This window comes from Callospermophilus lateralis, chromosome 2 (assembly GCF_048772815.1).
Source record: "Callospermophilus lateralis isolate mCalLat2 chromosome 2, mCalLat2.hap1, whole genome shotgun sequence".
Classification (NCBI taxonomy): Eukaryota; Metazoa; Chordata; class Mammalia; order Rodentia; family Sciuridae; genus Callospermophilus; species Callospermophilus lateralis.
The window spans coordinates 126,518,382-126,542,902 of NC_135306.1; the positions used below are offsets into that span (position 1 = coordinate 126,518,382).

General features: G+C 34.9%; 1 pseudogene; it reads right to left on the reverse strand.

Moving 5' to 3' along the window:
• Window positions 1-4,529: 4,529 nt before the first annotated feature.
• LOC143387733 (mitochondrial import inner membrane translocase subunit Tim23 pseudogene) lies at window positions 4,530-22,502 on the reverse strand (annotated as a pseudogene).
• Window positions 22,503-24,521: the final 2,019 nt, after the last annotated feature.

The window sequence follows — 24,521 nt, forward strand, 5'->3', positions numbered from 1 at the left end:
ATTGCTGGGCCGTATGGTCATTCTAAATGTAATAGCTTTGGAAGTTTCCATAATATATTCCATAAGCCCTCTACCAACAATATACATTCTCACCAACAGTATACACATTTCCCTTTTCTTCCCATTCATGCTAACTCTTTTCCGTAATAGCTACTCTAAAGGGTATTAGGTGACATCTAACTATGGTTTTGATTTGCATTTCCCTGATGGTTAGTGACCTTGAGAATCTTTTTTGTAACCTGTTGAACATTTGTAGGTGAATGTCTATTTAAATCCTTTGCCCATTTTTAAGTAGGTAATATGTTTTCTTGCTGTTGAGTCCTGCGAGTTCTTCATACATACTGGATTTAACCACTTACCTGATACATGGTTTGTAAATATTTTTTCCAGTCGTTAGGTCGCACTTTCACTTTTCTGATTGTTTCCTTTGTTGTAGAGATTATCTAAGTGTATATAGTCCCACTGATTCGTTTTTGCCAAACGGGAGCTCTTTGGTGTAATATCCAAAAATCATTGCCAATATCAGTTTTCTCCTGGGAGTTTCATAGTTTAAGGTTTTACATTTAGATCCTTTAATTTTTTTTTGAGCTGATTTTTGTGTGTTTATAAGAATCCAAGCTCATTCTTTCCCTTATGTAAATCCAGTTTCCCTGGCACCATTTTTTTTTTTTTTTTGAGAGAGAGAGAGAGAGAATTTTAATGTTTATTTTTTAGTTTTTGGCGGACACATCTTTGTATGTGGTGCTGAGTATCAAACCCGGGCCGCACGCATGCCAGGCTAGCGCGCTACTGCTTGAGCCCCATCCCCAGCCCTGGCACCATTTTTGATGAAATGTCCTATGAGGTTCTTTTGGTACCGATGTCAAATATCAGTCAACCATGTTTGGCTTTATTTCTGGACTCTCTATGCTGTTCTAGTCTATGTGTCTATTTTTATACCAGCACCTTATTGTTTTGATTACTATAGCTTTGTAGTATAATTTTAAATCAGGAGGTAAGATACTTCCAACCTTCTTTATTTTTCTCAGAATCGATATAGTATTCTTGGTATTTTTGGTTCATACAAATACTAAGGTTTTTTTCTTTCTCATGAAAAGAATATCATTGAGATTTTAACAGAAATTTCTTTTAAGTAATGTGGGGATTTTTATAATATGAGTTCTTCTGATCCATGAGGATGGAATATGTTTCTATTTATTTTTGTCCTTTTCAATTTCTTTCATCAATGTTTTATAGCTGTCAGTATACAGTTGTTTCACTACCTTGATTAAAATTATTCCTTAATAATATTTTATTTTATTTTTTAAATTGACACTAATTCTGGGGTACCATATGATAATTCAACATATCTAAACAGTATGTGATGAATACATCCAGGTAATTAGCATCTTTTTGTTGGGAAGTTTAAACTTTTCTGATGTCATTTTAATTGGATTATTTCCTTGAATTCATTTTAGCTACATCATCATTTGTTTTTAGAAATGCCACAGATATTTTGTGTCTTGATTTTATTTCCTATAACTTTACTAAAACAATTTTTTTTTTAGATCCAACAATTTTTTTTTGTGGAATCTTAAGGAATTGGTTTCCTTTAAATTCCAGAACTTAAACTTCAGATTTATTCTTAAATTTATGTCTTTCCCACTTTACCAAATAGCTATTGTGAACATCTTTGCAGTCTCCTCAAAGTGTCTTTAGGCTTTTTCTCCATTTTGAGCCTCATCTTTGCTGACTATTAATTAGAAGCAGTTTCATCCCCCACCACACAATGGCAAATCTGCACCATCTATAATTATTCTAGGTCATTCTTTTACAATTTAAGAAAAGTCCCCATTTTTACATTGTACTAACTCTTTTACTTTTGAAATATGTTTTTACTCTACTTCAAGTTTTTAAAAAGGCAAAGCAAAAAAATTATTTATGTGACATTAAATTCATATTCTCTTTCACTTAATCCCATGTCCCTGCACCTTTTCCCATGTTCTTTTCCTTTCTTCCTTCCTTCTCAAAGGAAGCAGTCATTAGTGGCTCATAATTTATACTTTTTGGTCATTTATTCTTTGCATTTACAGTTTTATTAATTTATGCTTTACTTGATATTTTGTAGTATGATTATAATATCTTTATTTGTAATGTAGTAAATATTTACTTTTATGGTTAGTGTGAAAAATTAATTATGGACACTTTTTTCTTAGTGTTATTCTTCATAGTATTAAAAGAATAAACACTAACATGATCAAGGTGATTGCTAATCACCCACTTCTGTACTCATCTTGAACAATTCTCTTAGCTCACTGTGTTCTTTCTATATTTGGCTCCTTTTTACTGGTTATTCTAAACTCTTTCCTCCTACAACATTTATACTTGCTCGTTCTTTAGTCTAGAATGATCTTGTTTTGACTCTTTGCATAGGAGTTTTTTTCTGACATACTTCTACTATGCATAATTTGTACCTAGCTATAAATATTCCTTCCCAGATACATATCCAATAACATATAGACCAATCATTTCTATGACATTAGTTACTGTTAATATGCTCATAAACAATGTCCTAGCTCATCCTTTCTACTTGTGAAATAATATTATTTCACTTTTAAAGTTGATGTATTTTAAGTAGTTCATAAAGTAACACATAAAGCTATGCCGATAATAAGTAGCAATGCCAAAGTTTGAACTTGAGTGTCTAATTTCAGATCTCCTCTTCTTTTCATTAGTCTCCGAGATCATTTCCACTTTTCTCATTTCTGTACCTAGCAGTTTTCCCTTTTATATTCATTGTTATTAGTGACATTTTTTGACATAGTGCTCTGTGTGCCTGCTCCTTTTATACTTCTTTGACTTATGTAATCATTGCTGCCTACCCGCTTCCTTCACTGGATTCCTTTCTACTTAAATATAGGCCTGACTGTCTTTGTTCAAAACATTTCTCTTTCCTTGAATCATTTTCCCCTCTTCATATCTCAAACTTTCAAGGACTGAATATAACCAAGTGTTCTCTCTCTCTAATCATTCTATAACACTTCCTTTCTTGACCACTGTATGGCATATGAACACTCTACAGTATGACTCATGTTATATTATTCACCTTCATTTTTCCTACTCATTAACTTTTTCTCAAGCTCAAAACTATTATACAAATAATATGAGGACAGTACGCTTCTTCATATTTCTTCAAATATTATGTCTTATTGTTCTTTCCCAGTGTAAGAGTCATGGTATGAATATCACATACATTGGACTGGTACTAATGATCAAATTTTATGTGGATATTAATTTGAATGTATGTATATTTATTTTTTTCTTTTTATTCAATTATTTTTTTCAAACATATTAAAATCATAATTCATTAAGTTAATGTATTTTTCAAATATTTATGGAAACAGGAATTTTATGTTTTCAACTAATATATGAGAAATTCACTGTGAACAACCTATTTCTGAGATCACCTCTGGATTAATTTTCTATAACAACATTTCTTTAAGGAAAAATTACTTTTAATATTCTTAATATACATGTACTTTATTTCAGATCCTTTTTCTTTTCTTTTTTTTTTTTTCAGAAATTAAACTCGCCTTTATTTTTCTTAACTTTTCCTAAGGCTTCTTGAAAAACTTTTAGCTTCTAGTTATTCCCAGAAAGGAGTTACTATGTACAGAATTAAACATGATTATTGGATAGACTGTACTAGCATACCATTCTGATTAACTTGGAGTACCTTCAGATTACTTAATGCCAACTTATCAGTTTACTGGTGAAAAATCCTATCCCAGTTGTTAATTTCACCAACAGTTCTTCATTGCAATACAAACACAAAAACATGTTATTTTGGCCTCCTTTAGGCAGAAGAAAATGCCAAGATTAACTTTGCCTTCATATCCAGATAGATGTTTTATTTTATTATTTTTTTTTGTGTGTATGTGGTACTGGGCATTGAATCAAGATCACTCTGCAACTGAGTTACATCCCAGTGTTTTTAGTTTTTCCAGACAGGGTCTTTCTAAGTTGCAGACATTAGCCTCAAACTTGCAATACTGCCTCAGCCTCCCAAGATGCTGGGCTTAAACATGTGCACTGCTGTGCCTGGCTTGGGCAGATGTTTTACAAAGGAGATACCAACTATGTTTATGTGGGAGTTATGACTTTGGTTCTATTTTTTACCCTTTATTCAGAACACAGGGCAACATTGCAGTTTGAGATCATGAAATGAACAAACAGTGATAAAGTATTAACAATAAGCATGACCTGAATTCTGAGAGTAAGTGGTTTTCTAGTTCAAGGAGTAGGAGACAGAACACGTGCAATATCTTCTCCAAAGGAGAAGAGAACCAACCACATTACTCAGTGAGTCACCAAAGGGCTTTGCCTTTAACTAAGGGCAAGAAGAAATGCCAGTCCTGATCTTTATCAGAGCAAATCCAAATCTTCAATTTCTCAAACTAATTGTAGGTAGAAGAGAATATAACTCCAGACTGATTAATTGGTCTAGATGACTACTGAAATGTCCTACATTCATGAGTTGGTAAAAATCTTCAGAGTGACTGTTGAAGAAGGGAACCTTTCATGCGTTCCAGGTTATTATATAGTGCATAGAGGCTGGTAAGTATTAGTCCTGCCAGACCACCTCGTGCTATCCCTCGAAGACCACCTGTACATTTATACAACATGCCTGTCATAGTTCCGGCTGCTACTGTGTTGAGGTCATCTTCTGCACCTCCTGTTTTCTCAATGATAACACCAAATGCACTATAACGCAGAACCAGAGAATCTACAGTATTAGCCCAAAGTGCACCTTGCCTAGTCACCATATTCAAAATCTGTACATTTCTTGGTTTGGACCAGGCCATGTTCTGGGTTTCCTTCAATCCTAGCCGAAGACCATTCACTGCCCCCAATGCAGCTCCTGTCATACAACATCCTCCAATGGTAAGGAAGGCTAGTTCACATCTGCCCCGTGTTTTATTAGCTCCAGTTGGTAAAATAAACTCATTCGTATCCTGCACTAGATATCTAGATATCGTGGATCCACATTTAAAGAAGGAGACAGAGGGTTCATACCAGTTAGCGGGACGCCAGCTAAATCCGCGTGCTAGTAACCTACCAGCTCTGAAAAAACCCGCCAATCCCCCTGTGGTTTTGTTACCACTTCTCCCCTCCCCCTCCCCCCTCCCCCCGCCCCCCCGCGCCCCCCTCCGCCCCCCCCCCCCCCCCCCCCCCCGCGCCTTCCATGGTGTCTCAGGAAACTACCATCTTGTCCCTGACCCTGCCTCAAGCCGGGTGGAGCGCTCCGTGGTTGCTTCACTGTAGGCGCGGAGAGACCCGCGTTTCAGATCCTTTTTCTGAAGCAGTATTTTTCTGGTTTGGGTTGTTTAGAATATTGAATACATGAATACTGAATGATCAGAGTAAAACGTATTGAATTCTAAATTAAAATTAATCAAATGGCTTAAATATGCACATTTAACACACTTTTAAATTATTGTACTTACGTATCTTATTGATGGTGATTTCTCCTGAAATTGCAAAATCCTATGAGGGTAGGACTGTGTTTGAGTTATTCTCATCTTCTCATTTAGGCAGTGTTTTATTGAGAATTTCACCCTACTGAAAAGGATATTCATCTTAAAATTGCCCCTTCAAAGTTACCCCTTGCATTAGGACAGTGTTTATATTAACATTTTGTTCCACCTTTGCTTCACATTCCATCAATGCTCTTTTCTATCTTACAATCCTGGTTCTAAACAATACACTACCTATCAAGATACCGACAATATTGCTTTTGCTATTTTTATTTCTAGAAAAAAAAAATATCAAGCCTAAGTATACTTGAGGGAAAACTATAATTACTTCATATAATTAATTACTTTTCCACAACAGCAACTGTGACAATTACTCATTCTAAGAAACTCTAATCACATTACAGAAACTTGTTACAGTTACTTAGCTCCCAATACAGACAGGAACATTGCTAAGGTTGGTCTGCACAGAGACCTGCTTCACTGTCATGCTGATGTGGCTTTCACCATCCTGGATCTCTCCAATTGATGAAGTTGAACACAGGTAAGATGTTAGACTGGATTGCAACTGTTGGGGTCTGTAGTCCTGCAGCTTTAGAAATTTTTCTTTTCCTTTCATATGTTAAATAAAAGCTAGAAGACACTCTCTGAGCCCCCTGGCACCCTCACAGGATGAAAAGTTCAATTTCTTCTATTTGCACCACCTGCTGTCTAAGCACTCACTAGGAGACTTAATGTCTCTTTATTACATTTTGTCTCAAAGTACTGGTTCCCCTGAACTTCTATTTTACCCATAAAGATTTTCATTTCCTTTTCTTAATCTGAAAATGTCATGAATGTGGAAGTCAGTGCCTCTGCCTTGACTTCTGCAAACTACCATTTAGGTAAAGAGATGGTACATGGTATCTGGGGACAATTAAACCAAATATCTTCCTCAGGTTCTTGTCCCCTTCTTATTTTACCTCTTGCTGCTTTCTTCTCTAGGTCAGATCTAAGGAACTGAAAATGCCTCCACTTTATAAACAGAACCATTCAGCTCTTAATGTCTCTCAGCATGGCCCATTTTATCCAAACTTCAAAAGCATTCTTTTGAAAACCAAAATAATCCCTCAAAATGTTTTTCTAACAACTGGCATTTATTTTGTTACAGAGAGCTCGGCTACCTGCTTTTAAAGTGACCATTATTTTAAAATATGTAAAAAATGTCCTCAACAGTTTTCCGTTAGTAATATTTTTCTATTATTGGCAAATGACTTCCAATACACCCCTATTCCCACACATTTTGCACATCGAATCATACTTGAAGAGTTGAAACATACCATTTAACGCAACTAAACACGTGATTCCCAGGCTGATCTTTACCCAGGGAGAGTGGATTTTCCTTGGTATCAAATAGCATCAGACTGGGTGTTTTGGTCCCAGCTGTCCTGTAACTGAATCTGGTTGTTCTTTTCAGGGGACTTGCTCCCCATACCAGGTGTCTGTTCTGGAACTTATGCCTTCTTTATGTGAGACTTTTTATTTTTCCCCGGCTAGTTTCCTATATGCATTACTTTGTGCAGTGGCTCAGCATGTGTATTTTCTTCCAAAAACAAATGTTCACCCTCTCCAAAATTTAAGCAATTGTAGGCTTGTTTCCAAGATCTGTTTTATAAGAAGATCATATGCAATGTAGGTAGAATAGAATAGATTGTTCATTCTTGTGTTTCAGCAGCACAACACCAGAATTATCCATGGTGTCAAACCTCTCCAATTCTGAGCCACTATGTGTTAATAGCCAATGTTTGTGATACTCTGCAGTTTTCCACATATGGTACAAACTTGGTAAATAAACTTGAATTTTGTTTGTAGTATTTTAACTAGAAAAAGTTGATTAATCTGACTTTTTGTCAATTACTAGACTACCATTGATGACTTTCTTTCCCTGTGCATAATATTCTGGGACAGGGTTTCATGTCTAGCCCCATATAGTGTCCTAGGTTTGAATGCTATTCTTTATTATAAATGTAATATATAATGTCAAATGCTTGTTGAGTGGATTTCTTAGATGTATGGCTCCTTTTCAAACTCGAAAGTTAGTCAACATATGAATAATAATTACTCTCAGCCATGTATAGTCTGTGGGCATTTCCTATATGTATATGTAGCCTACTCTATAATTGTGACTGAAATATGATTCAGGGAGGGCATAATCTCTGTCCTCTCATAGCTTATGGTGTAGTAGTAATATTAATAGGGAAAGCCATGAATATTTATTTAGTGCTTGCTTTCTGTTTTTTAGCTATTGTACTTATTGCCTTACAAAGTAATAAGTACAATGGTTACATATTATAAAAGATGATATATAAGATGATGATGGAAAGATTATGGGAGTAATGCAAAGAAAGATACCAAGATTGAAGTAGATTTGACATGCTGAAAGAGAACATGAATAAACTTTCATTGGAACAGTTCTTATTTACAGAGAGTAAAACGTATGATCAGAGTGGTGGATGTGATGAGAAGTGTGAGATTCATTCTTTCATCAATGCTTAAAAATAATTATTTCCTTATACCTAATTGTGTTGAGGGTTGATAGTGATGTATCTGGGACTAAATTAAACGTGTTAATCATTCTGCATATTTCAGGATGGGTTGGAAAAGCAAAAAAAAAAAAAAAAAAAAAAATGATGCTACTGATAGCCAGATACAAATTAGCCAACCAGACATGAGGTAATTTAGTAATGATTTTAAATAAGTAAAAATAGAAAGAAAAGGATATATAATGTGAGGTGTTACAACAGAAGAAATGAACTGAATGAGTAACTAAATTCAGAGGAAAAAATGGGAAGGAAGTGAAACATTTGTTTTTCAACATCTGGTCTTTGTCATTGCTATTTTTCTGCTTTCCCTCAAGAATGTTAAATTTAGTAGTTCCTTTGGATATATCAGGGTTTATATGAGGAAGGTCAGAATATTTTATAGTTCATGAGTTTCTTCAAGTACTATCTTCCTGGTCTCAAATATGACTTCCACGCTAGTCTTCATCTCATGCTTTGAGTCATCAGATATATTTAGTGTCTACAATACATTAAACTTTGTACAAGGGTAGTTCTCAAACCTTTTGGTGTTGGGCATATTTGCAGTTTGAAAAATTACTAAAGCAATAATTGTGTTTAAGTGAGTAATATCTGTTCATATTTTTACTATGTTGGGCATTAAAACAGAAATTGAAAGTAATCATTACCAATTATTTTTAAAACAATATATAATTGTTTTAAATCTATACTAATCCAACTATATGCTAACTTAATGACATCTTATTGAAATAATGGCTACTGTAGTTTCCAAAACAAAAAAATTGCCAATAAAAAGAGTGCATAATTATGTATTTTTGCAAACCAAAATTTGACTTAATAAAGGAAGCTGGGTGGATCCTCATACTCATTTTGTGTCCAATCAGCTACAATGCTGCTTTGAGTGGAGCAAATGAAGAAAACCCAGCTCAAATACACACACACACACACACACACACACACACACACACACACACAAACCAAGAGAGACAGAGAGAAAGAATAAAGAAGAATATTTTGATATCCTTTGCAAACAATCATGTGTGTTCTTAAGTACCACACCAAGACACAAGAAGCAAGTTTCCTCAAGGAACAATGTGATGTATATTCTAAAATTCACATCTGTGAACTTTTTGTACTTTGCTAAATTAAATTATCCTTTGGTTGGGTATTTATTTTGACATGCTCTTTTACTCGTGTATGACCTTGTAACTTCATGCTTTTTGTTCATTTGGAAAATATTGCATCACTGAATTGTTCCCACTTTATTAGACAATTTGTAAAAAGAAAAAAAATAAAATTAAAGTCGCCATTAAAATTGTTAAGTATTGGGAAGTGATCTGGCTCATGAAGGTGAACATAAGTTTCCAGAAAGTTAGTTTGGGGACAGAAGCTTGAATTTTGTCTCTGGTAATAAATACCATCAGTTATTTTCCTGAAGTGACAGGCCTACTTACATCATTTTAAAGAAAATATCTGCCAAGTACACTTGAATCGCAGTTTGTCAGTCTTTCTTTCAAGTAAATTGGTGTTTCATGGAAAAATGGCTTCTTGGTTATCTCACAAATCAGAAATCACACAATTTCAAATAGAAGCATGATGCTTTTTCTTAAAGGAACCATGAGCCTTCTGCATGACCTAGCAGTGGTTTATCATGTTTTTAATTTCATCACACAAATTATGAAAAGATGTGTGCTCAAAGCTTTTAATAAAAATTAATGTATTCAATAGTTTCATTAAGGATATTGGGTAAGACTAAAGTTCAAATTTTACTTAATACTACTTGGTGCTGCTATAGCTGTATTTGAACCATGGTTCTGGCATTTTTCTCAAGGTTGTTTATGCATCACTAATAAAAATATCAAGACAGTTTTCAAAAAGATCAATAATATAGTAGTATAAACATAATCTGCCATCATGGACCCTCTGAAGTGTCTCTAAGATCCTGTGGTCTGTGGCTTACTCAACGTGAAGCCCCAGACTAGGAAGGGAATAGTAATTAAGGCCCATGTGACCGAGTACTGTGAGTCAAGAGGAAAACTGTGCAATTATTTTTTAAGTAGGAGAATACAGAGCCAATTTTAGGTCTGTATATGCATGACCTAGTAAAATACCATATATGCTTTCTCCCCACAAGGGAGAAGAAAGCTGAATAATTTAAATATTCAATTTTAAAGTTAATAGTTGCAAATTGAAAAAAAAAAACTGGCTTGAGGAGCTCAGCATGGAATACTTGGTGCAAGAATCATGTCTTTCTTATTAGTGCCTTTGCCACCAATAAATAATTCTGACCTATTTTATGAAATTAATTCTATGATTACCGCTATTGCTCATATCCAATACTAAATAAACACAATGAAAACCTTTGAAAATTAATTCCCCACTGTAAGAATGTAGAATCATTTTTAAATGTATCAGAAGCAACAAATGAAGGATTATCCAAACTCTGTTTTCAATATATGTCTATGGGAATTATCATGTGATATTCCCATAGGCTCTCTCAAATATTCCATTTTGTTCTATTTATTACTCTAAGAATAGATTTTTCTACAATCTCTCAGTAGAAAAAAATTTGCCACTCATGTTTTTTAATTAAATGAAAATCATAAAATTCTGTAATAAACCACTATATTGACATAAGTTATAGCAAAATGCCTAGTAAAAACATAAATGTCATAACTTCTGCACATCTAGGAAAAAGCATCTATTTGTTCTGGATTCTATGCTTTATCCAAACAGTACAATTAATCATTCATGAATCAACAGGTCACATATCCTCAATTTATTCTGCTAAGCTTGAATAGCTCACTTGAGCTTATGGTTATGGAATATGAGTGCATGGGGGAAAGGCAGAGGAGCTGAGTAAGAATCTCTGTAATGTGCTGAAGGATGGATATAAGCAGGCAGAGCTAGGAGCTCTCTGCAAAATGTGAGTGCATTCATTGTTCCCTGTTTTAATGCACTTTTCTTCTCTTTCCTCTTATCTAAATACACTCAATATTTTATCACCCTCTTAGAAGCCTTGTCTTCTGAATTATTTGAATGTGCATGACTAACAAATGTCCTAGGGAGGATCCAAAAAAGATTCTAATGAAACTATTTTTAACATAAGAAATGCTCTATACCATAAAGATTCCTGAGTACGTTTCCCTCAATGTAGCCCAAGATTTGATCATTGGGTCCAAAGGTCTGTACTGTGATCTAATGCTTGTATCCCTCCAGAATTTATCTAACCCTTAAGGTGATAGTTTTGAGAGGAGGGATCATTTGGGAGGTGATTGGGTTATAAGGGCTGATTAACACCCTTAAAAAAGAATTATTAGCATCTTCCATGATATGTGCACATATCAAGAAAGTGCCATTCATGAGAAAATAGTCCCTTACCAGACACCGAATTCAAAGGTGACTAGATTTTGGATTTTCCTGCTTGTAAAACTCTGAGAAAATATAATTCTATTGTCTTTAAGCCACCCAGTTTATTGTACTTTGTTAGAGTAGCCTGAATGGACTTGACAGTCTGTATCCTATATGAATGAAGATCATGTGGGAGTCCTTTTACTCTGTTGATCTACAGTTTCTAGGGTCTATGTTCCCTAACTCATAGTAGTTTTCAATAAATTTTTACTGAAAAAATAATATCAATTAAATATTATTGTGAGTTTATATATCAATAATGAGAAAATGTCCAATTATATGTAATACATTTAAGACCAAGACTGAAAAAATTTTATGTTTCTCCAATTACTGCTTTAAACATCTGCCAAATTTCCTTTCCCCTGCCCTAGATGACATTGTCAATAGATCTCCAGCTGTCCATACTCTTTAAAATATTAGAACAAGGCATGATATAGCAATTAAAATTAATTTTTAGTATACAGTTATCCCTTGGTATCCACAAGGGATTAGTTTCAGGACCCCCTGCAGATACCAGCATGTGGATGCTCAAGTCTCTTACATAAAATGGTATAGGATTGGCATAAAGCCTGAGCACAATCTCCTGTATATTTTAAATCATCTCTAGATTAATTATAATACCTAATACAATGCAAATGTTATGTAAATATTTTTATACTGAATTGTTAAGAAATAATAACAAGGGAAAAAATCCTGTATATATTCAGCACAGGTGTAATTTTTTTCAAAGATTCTTAGTCTGCAATTGGAGGAATCTCTTGTATGCAGAACCTGTATATGCAAAGAGCTGTCTGCATTAATACATTAGTCCTTCCCAAACAGTCTTTAACCTCTCATTCCTCCTTTCTTTCTTCCCCACAGATAAGGCTTGCTCTGTTGCTAGGGGATTTGTGGTGGGGCAAAAAGGATGCCTTTCGTTTTATTCTATTTTTGCTTTTCATCTTTATTTCCCTTCTCTTCTATTGATGAATCTTTCAGATGATGAACACCAAAAGATCAAAAGTCTTAGTTGATTGATTGGGCAAGTCATGATGTGTCCACAGGGACTATGTGTATGGCATTTATCCACATGCTGATTCTTTAGTGGCGTGCATATGTTGGTTCTTTGATGATACTTTCTAATCTAACATTCTGCCTAGTTGCAGACAAGACAACCCACACTCTGACTGATGTCTTATGTGAATAACTTCCTTCCAGTTCCAGGCACTAGTAGTCAGCTATGGTTCAGATATTATTTGAGTGCTTCTCAATAGTTCATATGCTGGAAGCTAGGTCCCCAGTGTGGTAGCATGAGGTGAACACTAAGAGGTGGGTCCCAGTGGAAGGCAAAAAGATCCTGGGGATTCATCTCAGATAGGATTAATGGTGGCTTGTAGAGTGAGTTCTAAGGAGAGTGAGTTGGTATAAGGTAAGGCCAAGACAGGCACTTGGCACTTTTGGTATGTTGCTGTTTCCCTTTCCAATTCTCTACCATGTTTTCACCCAACTAGGAGCCCCTAAACAGGTTGCTAGAGTGTAGTGATCTTAGAGCTCTAGAAGTGTGAGCCAAATAAATCATTTTTCTTTATAAAGTACTCAGCTTCAGTATTTTGTTATAGCACCATAGAATTTATTAAGACATAGTCTCCTTATTCTTAGTCACCTCCTCCTGTCAGGTGGTACTAGTTAGAATCTAGATTACTCAAATCTGTTTATATCTGATGCACCAACTTCTGACCCACACAACCCTCACAAATCTTTGCCCTTCCCTTACACAAGGTCCCACAAGTGTCAGGACTTAGAGTATCCCCTGCTATCTTTAAATCGACTTCTGTTTTAAGAGTAGGTCTTATCATCTTCCTGACTTCAGAGAATGGGAGTCAATTTGTATTCTCTTATGTCATTCATTCTTAAAATCTATAGAAGGTTTTCTCAAGATTTTTCTAGTATGCTTTGTTTAGCATTTCTATTGTTTAGTAGAAGAATGATGGTGTTTGGGTTGGGATGAGAGACTTTTTTCTTCCTGCAGACATGTCAATCAATGCAAGTGGTTTCTTTGAAGATCTCTATCTTCATTGGAGAAAATCCCTCTTTTTTTCCCCTTCATAAGAAAGAAAGAAAATTCAGACCATTGCTGTCAGCTTTATGCAGTGTGATACTTCATTTTCCCTCTCTGTTAATTTTCTTTAACGATCTAATTATCTATTTAATCTGGACCTCATTTAACATCTTTTAGTAAATACTGCATGGATGTGTCTAGTACCATTCTTTCAAATGTATGGACAAATACATTTTTATGTCAACTTTCTCTTGGGGTTCTACTAGAAGTTCTGAGATGATTGGAAAACATTAGACTATAGAAGAGGATTTATGTAGCTGAAAGCACAGTGTTACAGAAAATGAAGTGATGACTTATGCAAGGTCCCACAATTCATGGCAAAACTGAAACTAGTACAGGCTTCCGAATTCAAGTTCATTCTCTCCAAAATGTGCTATTTTGCATTTTGAATGTAATTAATATTGAAAGATTATTAGGAAACTATATTTAAAACATGGTTCCAAACATACAGAATAACCTTGCAGAATGGAATTATCTGAGTACATAAAAAGGCCATTTTGTAATCAGGTCCATATTATTATATTACTTAAAAAAGTTATTTTGGATGGAATCCAAAACAGATCATATTCTTTCTTATGCTCCATTATGCTCCAGAAACACACAAATATATTAACTTTTCCACCAATTCATTGCTTTTTATCTGACAATACTTTCTCAAATTCAATGTTACATCTTATCTTTTCAACTTTACTTTCAAAATAACCTCCTCTTTTATTTTTTCTTTATTTTTATATCTATCTCCACGATTCTCACATATGCTGGCTCAAAGGAGCAGACAGAACTATTTCTTACTCTCTCTTCTCTTATCCATTATATCCCATAGGTATCAGGTCAGACAGATATACACAGATTTTCTAACTTCCAATATTTTCTTTCTGTTCTTAGTTCTACCTGTAATCATTCTCCATTCTCTCATTTGGTAATACCTTGGTATTAAAACATCACCTATTATTAAATACTAAAGATAAAAACAATTATTTTTGAAGTCTAACTTGTAGAATCACAGTTCTAAGAACTGCAGGGGACTTTTATATAATCAGAACAAACTGTATGTTACTAAAATTACATAATGATCATTTATCTCAGGCTGAACTGTATTTGAAAAGAGCTGACAAACTGCCTTGAGGTACAGCTGATTTTATCATTGAGCAACTCTGGCTGCTTAGAATGGCCTTCTTTTTAGATTAATACATTCTACCCTTTGGTTTTCTGTAGCTTCTACTGGTTTGTCACCTTGAATCTCTTAAAATAAGTCTCAACTGATTCAATATGATTAATTTTTCTTATTTAAGATAGCAATTGTATGAAGTATTCACCTCTGAGTTTTGAGTTAAGATGGTTGGCTATGTGGCAATTTCTTGTTGTGGGGAGTGAGAGGTTTTTGCATCTCACTAATAGAGCAGATACTGAATATAATATTTACATATGGTACAAAAAGTTTACTTTCCTTCAAGTCTTTGTATCTTGTCATGTACAATTATAGCTGCTTGTTATTAAAGAATATACAGAGTTCAGCTCTCCATATAACAAAGAAGACAATTTTAAATTGAAAGTAATTACTGTTAACCCAGGTATAAAAGAAAGAGACAAGTCAAATTATTCCATGGAAGTATAAATAGGACAAAAGCTTACTTTTGTAAGCTTTTGTTTGTTATCTTACAGTTCTATATCTTTTACTCCATGGCTTATAAAAAGCAATAGTCGAGCCAGGCACAGTGGTACATGCCTGTAATCCCAGCAGCTTGGGAGGCTGAGAAAGGAGGACTGCAAGTTCAAAACCAGCCTCAGCAAAAGTGTGATGCTTAGTATCTCAGTGAGACTCTGTGTCCAAATAAAATACAAAATAAGGCTGAGGATGTGGCTCAGTGGTTGAGTGCCCCTGAGTTCAATCCCTGCTACCCCCAAACAACAACAACAAAAAGCAAGAGTCAATTAATTCAATGAAGACTTTGCAAGAAGGAAGTATCCCTTGAGTTTTGGTCAAAAACTCCTATAAATATTAGGTCATTAATTTACTTTTTCCAGTCATTTCTATTATTACCACATTTCAAGGTTTTTCATTACTTTGTTTTCCCTCTCCTGAATACATTTGTGATTATCCACGTTTCCACGATATGACAGAGCCTGGAACTCAACATACTAGTACAATTAATTATCATGAGAGATGGAAAGCAGATCCATCCTCTTCTTTTCTCTAGATGTTTTTAATATGGCTGAATCATGTGAACTGTACTGGGATAGGCAAAAATCAATACTGCCTCATAAAGAAGTCAATAAATAGCATTCAGATACCTGTACTGTTTCCTCAGTCTAAAACTATTTCAATAGCATCTTGCCTTTTCTCTATGTTTCCTTTCTTGTTCAAGTTCTACAGTCCATTCCATAAATGTGCAAAGATAGTCATTTAATGTGTTATCTCCTCAGCTCAAAATGTGATCTGGCTACTGCCTATCTCTACATTTCACAACCTGTCACTCTTCTTAACACACATTCTCTTCATTCATACAAGTCCTTCTTCCATATCACTTCTCATGAACTCTGTTTCTTTTCAAGGACTTAGACATTTGCCTTCTCCTGTCTGAGGTACCTTTTTTCCTCTAAATATTCATGTGTTTTGCTTTCCTACATTTACCAAATTTTCCCTAGATACTTATTTACAGTGAACATTCTTAACTAGTCTATATAAAATAATGCACTGCTATTCTACCCTCCATCACACTCACTATCTCTTATTAAATTTACTTAGTTTCTACACAGAAAATTTTTCTATCAGATTTTTTATCACTTCTATTCTTGCTAATTTGTTTATCTTTTCCACTAGAATAGGAGCGGGACAAAGAGAGGGATTTGTCTGTCTTGTTCACTACTATATCTTTAGTGCCTACTAGAGTACCTAGTAGATATTAAATAAATATTTGTATAAGTAACAGAAAGATGAATGAATTATAATCAAAGAAACTTAAATATGTCACTGGGAATTAGAATATTTTTAAATGTCCTTTATCTCTGTCATCCCTGTCCCCAAGTGCAATCTTTGACAAATTATATATGCTATGTCTACATGAAGCATTTTATCTATAGCTATGATTTTTTAGAGGACAGACTGAAGCATGAAACAAATGTTACATGTTGAATTTTATAGAATCCCATTTTAAAAAACAGTCATTTCCTCCAGGGTTATTCTGAAACTAATAAGAATCCCAGGGCCAAGCTAAAATAGTTCTTTCTAAACTTGGGCATTAAATACAAATAGCTCTAGGCCAGCAAAGGCACTGACAGCCAGCGCATCTCTCTGAATCACTAGACGAGCAAGTAGGAAGGCATATATGTCAGTTGTCTTATTGGTGACCTTTAGAACCTCTTTGAAGCAAATTCTGCCAGGAATATATGCTGTGTGGCAATGGTGAAATGAGGTTTAGGAGCTTGATTGAAAGTACTTACTCTTCAAGACTTTGCCCTTTCACTTTCTTTTTCTTTACTTACTTTTCTCTTTTTTTTATATATTTTTTTCTACTTGTCGCTTTCATAATCCCCCCATCTACCTAAAACCACTGCTATCACTTTCACTGAAGACATTTAGAATATCCCAGGAAGCCACATCTTAGTTCTTTTCTTTGCAGGGATGGGGTCCTAGAGATAGAATTCAGGGGCAGTCAACCACTAAAGTCACATTCCCAGCCCTATTTTGTATCTTATTTGGATACAGGGTCTCACTGAGTTGCTAAGCACCACACTTTTGCTGAGGCTAGCTTTGAACTTGCGATCCTCCTGCCTCAGCCTCCCCAACCACTGAGATTACAGGCTTGTGCTGCTGTGCAGCCAGAGATTAGTTCTTGATATTGAGAAACATCAGGAAAATCAAGTTAGAAAAGTGATTCAGCCTGTTTGGATATTTTCTACCCAGAAATTACTACAACCACAAATATAATATATTCCCCTCCTAACCCAAGATAAGCACCAAACAAATAAAACTTTCTTTTTATTAATTTATAAATAGAAGTCTAATATTTATAGCAAGAATTCTTTAGCTCTTATGTATGACATGTCACATAGTTCAGACATTGATTCTGTCCTTATACAACAGATGGTCTTGTATTTTTAATACAAACATCTAAAAATCCCAATTACAAAAATGTAAAAGTACAACAAATAAAAAGATCATCACTCAAAGCCATCTTTGTATCTGATTTAGACCTCTCAGAGAGATCCAGCACACCCTAGACAGAGGCCAAAGTCATGCTGTATGCCACCAGCTCAGACACATCAGTGAGAACAGTGTTATATGATGAATTCTGTTAGAGTTATAACAAGAATTAGGATGGAAAAATTGTCTTTTCCATATGCTTGAAAGGAAAAATATTGTGACTAATTCCCATATCAAATAAATATCAGTAAATATTGAAATTGACAAAGTTTCAAAAAATCTATGTCTAACTTCTTTAATGTTAGCAAAATAAAATTTTCCAAAGAGCTAAAATAAACAGAAGATAATATGTAGCATGTAATTGTTTTTCATTCTCACAATTAGTTACATATGGTCTATTTGACACATGATATATTTATATATGATATATCACTGATACATTTTAGTATTTGGGTCCTGAAAAATCCATAACATTTGTTTAAAAGTCAAGAAGAGCATGTTTTCTGCATCCCAATTTTGCTGGCCTGCTTGGGTGCTCAATGAATGTAATCTTCTATTCACTTTATATTCATAATAAACCTGTATTTGAACAAACTAAACAAAGGGAAAAATAAACTGTTGCCTTGAAAGTACTCAAATGACTACTTACCCACAGGCATCTATGATAAGCAATAAAATAATCTTTAGTATTAATAGATACACTTTACATTCATATTGCTGTGGTTGAAATTTGTCTCTGCTTAAAGTTAACATTGTATACATTAATTCACAAGTTCTCAGGGACATGGTAAAATATGAATTCTTTGAGTATTATTTTATAACAAAGAGAATAAATTTATAAGATTAATTTTCTATTACGAAAGCTATATCATTGTTCAAAATAATGACTGCAGTAAGTCAGTCCATTTTAAGAAACCTAAGATAAATTTCACAGCATTTTCAAGATTACCAAAATTTTTATATTTATTGCTTATTCCTTAGTCAATACTCAAGTGGAAATATTTTTCAATAAATTTTTTTATGTAAAAGAAAAACAATTTAGCTGACCTAATAAACTAGTTAATTCTCTTTTTAAACATAAAAACACTGAGACGCATATTTACTATAATTTTCTGGGATGCTGAACTTGCTCTTTAGTTGATGGTTTAATTTTCTATCACCCCAGGAATTGCTGACAATTATAGATACTATATAATATTTTCTTTGCCTTTAAGATAAAAATAACAAAATTTACTAAATTCAGATGACCCAATACTTATCCCACCTCCTGCCTTGCTGACAAGGAGAAATTAAATTGTTTTCTGATTAATTACATGTCTAATGCCACCAGTGCACAGCTGATAAGAGTCAAGTTGGAGTCCTCCACAAAGGTGGTCTACATTATCATCACGACTTCCTTCCCAGGGGAACAATACAATGTGTAAATATATAATTAAAAATAATCAGGAAGTAGCTATAATCCATTTCTCTTCCTCGAGTGCAGTCAGCCAGTCAGAATTAATAGTATCAGGCACCTGTTTGCTGTAACACTTCTGTTTTCATTTTCCTTTGTAAGTTCTTAGGCAGCACTAACTGGCAGTGACAAAGTTCTGTGCAATTTACCACACTGCCACCAAAGAGGAGAGAATTTGTATAAGCTTATCAATGACAGACACTCTCTGTTCAACAGTATATCATCCATTTGGCAGAAGGAACAAACTGTCACCTCTTGAATAAAATGGATTTATCCCAACGGAGAAGAATGAGGTCAAAGTAGACAGAAAAAAATGTTTTCTTCTTGTTGTTGTTATTTTTAAAGCAATACAGCTTACCACAGAAGCATCTGAAGGTAATTTAGAAGACAGGAACTCTGTGTACTTATGCAATTCTATACTTATGTAGGTCTAGAAGGAAGGTAGCTCCCATCAATTGGGTTTCCTTTCTTGTCTCAACTTCGTGCTATCTGGTATGTTAAAAAAAAAAAAAAAAGTATGGGTGCAGGAGGCAGTCACCTAGTCCCCTCCTGATATTTCATTAGCTGTCGCCCACAGGACAGATACTCCCTCCCTGAGCCTCTCCCTGCTGCAAACACACTATATTTTATTTGCTCCAATACATAGATTTGGACCACACATCTCTTATATTTAATTGAAATTTATAATTTTAGGCAGGGAATGTAAACATCTCTGTTCGAGTAAACCCAATTAAATACTATTAAGTTTATAACTTTTGATAGAAATATATATAGTAGATCTGGAGTGTTGAAAAATGTACATTCGGGCTGGGGATGTGGCTCAAGTGGTAGCATGCTTGCCTGGCAAGCGTGCGGCCCGGGTTCGATCCTCATCACCACATACAAACGAAAAATGTACATTGGTACTGAGAAGTACAAAATGAATGTTTAAAAAAACAAAAACAAACTTCAACCAAATGAGAGTATGATGATGAATGTAATAATACTTATTTTCTAACCCATTCTAATAATAAAAAATAATAATAATGGTAGATAACAAATACTGCCTCCCCCTTCTTAGTATCCTTTCAGGCTGTTATTCTATAGCTTCTGTCACACCCATCAAAAAGCAATCAGAGAGGGGGGTTTTAAGATGGAAGAATAGAGCAGGTCACTTTTCTGGCTGCTCCATGATGTGAAACGAAAAAGAGAAGACAGTTTCTCAGCAAGGTGGATGAATGAATACAAATAAGGGGGACTTTACTGCAATTTAATACTGGACACTCAAAACAGATTGGAGAATCAGGAGGTCAGATATAATAAGGAAGAAATCCCCAGCACCAAGCCCTGGCCACAGAACACAAGCCAGAATAGTCCCTCAGGGAACACAGTAAAAGGGATAAGGGAATCAAAGGAACCCGCATTTTTAGGAGGGCTAAGGCATGTCTGGATAAGGAGAGTTTAAGATCAAAGATACTGCCCAACTAAACTGAAAAGTTCATTGCACAATATCCTTGTGCAGGAAAGAAATTCCATCTAGGCAGCATGTGGAGGTCAGAGGAAAGAACCGTTTTGCAGCCACAGGGCAGGGTCCAGTGGATGAGGGAGACAATTTCTGGCAAATTTGCATCTGGCCCCCAAAATAGGCCTGTGCAACAGAGAGTGTGCCTAAGTGACCAGGAGAGAATCAAATGTGTAGAGAAGTTTACACAGGGGAACATGGGTTGTAGAAACTCACCTGGCTCTCCTCCTTCTCCTCCAATCTGGCTACTTGCAGTGCCACCTGGAAGAGTCAAATCCTGTCTGAGAATTCAAAAGGGCACGGATAGGAGAGATTAAATTTGGAGACTGAGCAAAACACCAGGAAATGTGTGATAGGCAGGTGCTGTAGTGGACTAAGAATTGGCTCCTATACCACACAAGTGGAACCCAAAAGAGAGCCCTGGGGTGCAGGCTTCCAGTGTGGACAAATACTTACGAGTCCCTGGAGGGGTTCTGATTTAAAATCTTGGGACCAATAGGCATTCATCGAAGAGCCTACAGGCTACTTAAGGCTAAACCCCTCCTCCAGAAGTTCTATCTCCAGGATAAAACTTCTCACCCTAGCAACCCCACCCTGAGGGTAGAGCAGGCATCTTACTCCAGATCTAACACTGCTGAGAAGGGATGCTGAGAATCTCTTGATCTCTAACAGAAATAATTCTTTAACTTTTCATCAAGAACTTTTTTTCTCTCCTCTCTTATTCTACCACTTTTGAAACCAGTTATTTTCATGGATCAGTTTATTGAAGAGTAGGATATTTGATTAGTATATTTCAGCTGTGTTTTGTATTCTTTTACTTTTATTTTTTTGTTGTTGTTTTTTCAAAAATTTTACATTATATATATATATATATATATATATTTTTTTTTTTTTTTCTCTCATTTATTTGTTTCCTTTGATTCTTGTTTTAGTCAGATATTTCACTGCTGTGATATGACTAGAACAATTTTAGGAGGAAAGGTTTATTTGAGGACTCATGATTTCAGAGGTCATAATCCATAAAAATCCTGGGCTCTATTCATAAGGGCTGGAGGTGAGGCAGAACATCACAAGAGGAAAGAGTGTGGCTATAGGAACCAGTTCACATGATGATCAGAAAGCAGTTAGAGAGAGACTCCACTTGCCAGATACAAATATACACCCCAAAGCCATGTCCCCAATGCCCAACTCCTATACGTAACACTACCACTTCAGTTATCACTTAGTTAATCCCTATTATGGGATTAATTCACTGATTGGGTTAAGATTCTCACAACCCAATCATTTCTCCTCTATACTTTCTTGCACTGCCTCACACATGAGCTTTTGGAAAACAGCTCACATCTAAACCATAACCCCCTTCTGCTCCTGTCCTCCAAAAGCTTACAACTATCTCATAATGCAAAATACATTTTGTCCATTTCCAAGAGATCCCACAGTCTCAACAGTTCTGAGATTGCTCAAAGTTCAAGTCCAAAGTCTTCTCTGAGGCCCAAGGCAATCTCATACTATGAGCTCTGTAAAATTAAAAGCAATTTATAACTATTCAATATGTAATGGTACACAGTAAACATTTCCACTCACAAAATTAGGGATAGAAAGAAGGGATAGGAACAAAGCAAGATGGCAATCCAGCTGGGCAAACAAGTCTTACAGCTCCTTGTCTGGCATCTGGGGCACATGGCATTGTGATGTACTCTCCAAAGGGTTTGTGTAGGTCTGCCCCTGTGGCCATGTTGGTTGCAACTCAAATGACTTTTCTGTTGGCTTGTCTCTGCTTAATTCCTGCAGCTTTCCTAGGACAATGTCCCACATTTCTGGCATTTCTTAATCTTGGGGGTCTCCATTGCAGCTTCAGCATCCTCCTCAAATCTCCACATTTAGGTTTCTCAAGTGTTCCTAGCAGGTACTCTGACCTTGCTGCATTTTATCACATCATAATGAAATTAAATTAGAAATCAATGATAAAAAAAGTTATTCCAACACCTAGAGACTAAATAATATGCTATTAAATGCATAGTGTATTGCAGAAGACATCAAAGAGGGGATTTAAAAATTCTTAGAGGTACATGAGAACACTGATATAACATATCAAAATCTCTGGGACACTATGAAGATGGTATTAAAGGAAAGTTCATTGCATGGAATTCACTTCTTAAAAGGAAAAAAAAGGCAACAAATGAATGACCTAACATTACATCTCAAAGCCCTAGAAAAAAAGAAGTACAAATCAACAACAAAAGCAGTAGAAAACAGGAAATAATTAAAATCAGAGCTGAAATCAATAAAATTGAAACAAAAGAAACAATTGAAAAAATTGACAAAAAAGTTGGTTCTTTGAAAGAATAAACAAAAGTAATAAACCCCTAGCCATGCTAATGAAGACAAGGAGAGAGAAAACACAAATTACTAACATCCATGATGAAAAAGGAAATATCACCTGAAATATTCATATACAGCACCCCTTCATATTCAAAACACTAGAAAAACTAGGAATAATAGGAACATATCTAAACATTGTAAAAGCTATCTATGCTAATTGCCAGGCCAACATCATTCTAAATGGAGAAAAATGTAAAGCATTTCCTATAAAAATTGGAAAAAGACAGGGATGCCCTCCTTCACCATTTCTATTTAACATAGTTCTTGAAACTCTAGCCAGAGCAATTATAGTTGAAAGAAGTTAAAGTGATTTGAATAGGAAATGAAGAACTCAAGCTATCATTATTTGCCAGCAACATGATTCTATACCTGGAAGATCCAAAGAATTTCTCCAGAAAGTTTCTAGAACTAATAAATGAATTCAGAAAAGTAGCAAGACATAAAATAAATACCCATAATTCAAAAGCATTTCTGTGCATCAGTGACATATCCTCTGAAAGAGAAACTAAGAAAACTATCCCATTTACAATAGACTCAAAAAAAAAATAAAATACTTGGGAATCAACTTAATGAAAGAGGTGAAAGATCTCTACAATGAAAACTTCGGAATGCTAAACAAAGAAATTAAAGAAGATCTTAGAAGATGGAAAGATTTTCCTTATTATTGGATAGGCAGAATTAATATTGTCAGAATGATCATACTACCAAAAGCACTATACAGATTCAATGAAATCCAAATCAAAATCCCAATGACATTCCTCATAGAAATAGAGCAAACATGAAATTCATCTGGAAAAATAAGAGAACCATAATAGCCAAAGCAATCTTTAGCAAGAAGAATGAAGCAGGTGACATCACTATACCAGAACTTAAAATATACTGCAGAGCAATAGTAACAAAAATGACATTATATTGGCAGCAAAATAGACTTGAAGACCAATGGAATAGCATAGAGGATACAGAGACAAACTAATGTAAAAAAGTTATTGCACACTAGACAAAGGTGCCAAAAATATATTTTGGAGAAAAGATAGCCTCTTAAACAAAAGGTGCTGGGAAAATTGGAAATCCATTTGCAGCAAATGAAATTAAACCCCTATTTCTCACCATGCACAAAACTCAACTCAAAGTGGATCAAGGACCTAGGAATTAGACCAGAGACCCTGTGCCTAATAGAAGAAAAAATAGGCCCAAATCTTCATCATGTTGGATTAGGCCCCAACCTCCTTAATGAGACTCTTATAGCATAAGAAATAAAATCAAGAATAAATAAATGGGATGGATTGAAATTGAAAAGCTTCTTCTCAGAAAAAGAAAAAAAATCTGTGATGTGAATAGAGAGCCTACGGAATGGGAAAAATTTTTCCACACACACATCAGATAGAGCACTAATGTCTAGGATATACAAAGAACTCAAAAAATTTAACACACACACACACACACACAAAAAAAAAAAAAATC